A 2,899-nucleotide genomic window follows, 5' to 3' on the forward strand; every position below is an offset into this window, starting at 1 on the left:
TAAATCCACAGACTTCACTAAATTTCCATTTGTAGAATTTTCTGGACAGGGCCAAGTAATCCAAATAATCAAAGCACTAATTTATTTTTTTCTCTTGGCATGTTCATTTTTTTCATTACAGATATACAGGAAGTTATAATCTGTATTTTTAAGTACTGAAGATGATAGCCAGAAAAGGTCTAAAACACTTAGTTTTGAACAATTTTCCAATTTTTCTATGTCAAGAGTTAATGAAATTTATTATTTCAATTATTCAATTTTATCTAAGATACAGGTAAAGTAGACATTTTTGTATACCAGAAATCGCGGAAAAAGAAAGAAATACTGGATAGAGGAAATATATTTTGTAATAGTGTATTGGATTACAAATTATAGCTGTATTACTAAAAAAAAAAATCACAGGCTGCAAAGACAAAAATACAAACCCACAAGTCCAGAAACATCATAGATGTTCTCTGTACTTACTACTGTATATAGTTTCAAGGGAAGAGTTTGCCTAATCCCAGCCTGCTAAAATATTCGTAATCCACACAAAATAGCAATTAAAAGGCAACACAGAGCATTCATAGAGGGAGCCCTCCACAATAATAATAATAATCACCAGAAGTCAGATTTGCTGCCCTGCCTGCAGATAAAAGCATATATAACATGACTATAGTTCAGAATATGAAGTAAGAAGTGTTATGGCACAGGGACTTCTCTCTATTTGCCTCTCCATTTCATGGAGCGATATTGTGACCTCCTTACAGTGTAGGCAGGAGGCGCTCATCTCTCTTAAAATAGTGTATGTAGCTCCAAACACAGTGACTATTCAAATCTACAGGTTGCAATACAAATAGTGGGGGTTTTCTGCATTGTTTATATGTCCACATCTATAAAAACGATATAATTATTGAGTAGTCTTTGTTGCTAAAGATTTTTATTGCATTACATTCATTCCTTTGCCCACTCAGGGTATTCAAAATTCATATTTTAGCATGTGCAGTTTGTGGATGGAGGTGAATTCAAGAAATACCTCATGGTCTGGCTTTTTAAAGTGAGTTCTAACTGATGTGCTCCTTACAAGCTTCAGATAAGGGAGTTATATATCTTCATCCTACTGCCTTGATGATACTGTGCATCAATGGTTTTTCCTGTGTGTTTCACATCCTCAGTAAACATCTGGATTCAGAGCAAAGCCCAAGTCTTCTGGATCCTCAGCTGCGAAGATATTCTCTGTAACCTGTGCCCAGAGTGCACTCGAGCAGTAGCCTCAGGGAAGGGACAGTCACATGCGAGGAGAAAATAGCAGATTGCTTGAGCAGCACAGCTGGAGGGGAAAACTTTGAACTCTTTCGGTGAAAGCGGCACCTCTCTGAGTGCCCTAGTCTGGGCGTGTACACCCTGCAAGGGTGTTTCAGAGATTTCAGTTGGTGTGGCGAGTTCTGAATGAAGCTGCTGAGCTGGAGTGGTTCGGGTTTAGGTCGGATTTTCAAGCGGGTCCGTTGCAAATAAAAGTTAGCAAGCGTTTCTGGGCGTGCTGTACAGCCACGCTGGAGATGAGCGAGGGAGGGACGCGAGGAGACGCAGGGTTTGCTGCTTTCCCCTTGCCGCCGCCGGGCCAGGACGAGCAGCTCGTGGTGAGCACGGGCTCGGGGCAGCCGCGGCCGGGCGGGCGGGCTCTACGGAGCGCCTGGCCTTGAGGTGCAGCGCCACCCAGAGGGGCCGCGGGGCCGGCTCGCTGGGGTTCGCTCTCGGCGTCCTCCTGCACGGCCAGGAGGGAGCGAGCGCTCCTCACGCACGCCCGCCGGGCTCCTCGGGGCGCTGGAAAGAGTCGTATCTCAGCGTGCCGTGGGAGGCTCGCTGACTTCATTGTCTGGCTCCTTCCCCTCGCGGGCCTCAGATTCTACAAGGTTGTAAATATTTCTGTTAAACCATGTCTGTTTATTCCAGACACACGCACTTCTGGAAAGCCAGAAGGGAAGGAATAAGGGTGTCAGGCATCCACCCGGTTGGGTCGTGCTTCACAGTGACTGATGGCTTAGGGGTTCTTTGTGTGGTCTTTCGTTGACTCTTTGTACTGCAGTCCTTCCACGACTTCCTTTGAACGTTTGTTTACGTTTATAAAGATGATTAGTTATAGATATATTATTATTTCTCATACTCTGCACTGAGCAAATGTCTTGCTCGATTGGTTGAAACCAGCTTTAAAATAATAGTCTAGATATGAGTAAAGGTCGTGTTAGCTAGGGCCATTAATATCTGTAAAGCTATGTTTAAAAACTGGCCTTTGTGCTGTCAGTGTTTTTGTTACACGTCTAGTTCCTAGAGAGTAAGTGTGCTGGACAAAGCAGTCGTCTTGGCTACTTAATGCTGTCAGTCGGACGGTTTCCTTTCCCAAACGAGCTTGTAAGTTTTTGCTTTTCCCTCGAGTCCTTCAGAAAGGACACAGCCCTGCTGCTCGTTGTGCTGCCCAGCCACTCCTGCACAGGATGAAATTCTCTGTCTCCATCGGGCTGTTTCCCCTCCTCTCTTCTCATTGCGGATTCCTCCCAGCCCCTTACGTGACATCTTTTTGAGAAGCGTTTGCTTTAGACATCTGCGTAGCTATTGTGGCATGCTGAAATACAGCACCGCGGTCACAACCACAAATGTTGGTCAAGCATATTCCGGAAGTGGGATGGAGTAACTCAGACATGGGCTTGTCAGGGGTACAAAAAGCTTGTTGTCTTGATGCTTCTGGTTTTAGCAAAGGGATGTCTGGTATAAAATCGTAATCTAATGGCAACACTGAGGGCAAGTCACAGGCATCCAGGTGTTCTGCTGCAGCGGTACCCGTGCCTCTGCCACCCTCTGGCGGGGAGGAGCGGGGCGAGCTGCGGGAGCCGCGGGCTGGGCCAGCGGGGCACATCAGACCCCC

This window comes from Geospiza fortis, unplaced genomic scaffold (genome assembly GCF_000277835.1).
Source record: "Geospiza fortis unplaced genomic scaffold, GeoFor_1.0 scaffold112, whole genome shotgun sequence".
Classification (NCBI taxonomy): domain Eukaryota; kingdom Metazoa; phylum Chordata; class Aves; order Passeriformes; family Thraupidae; genus Geospiza; species Geospiza fortis.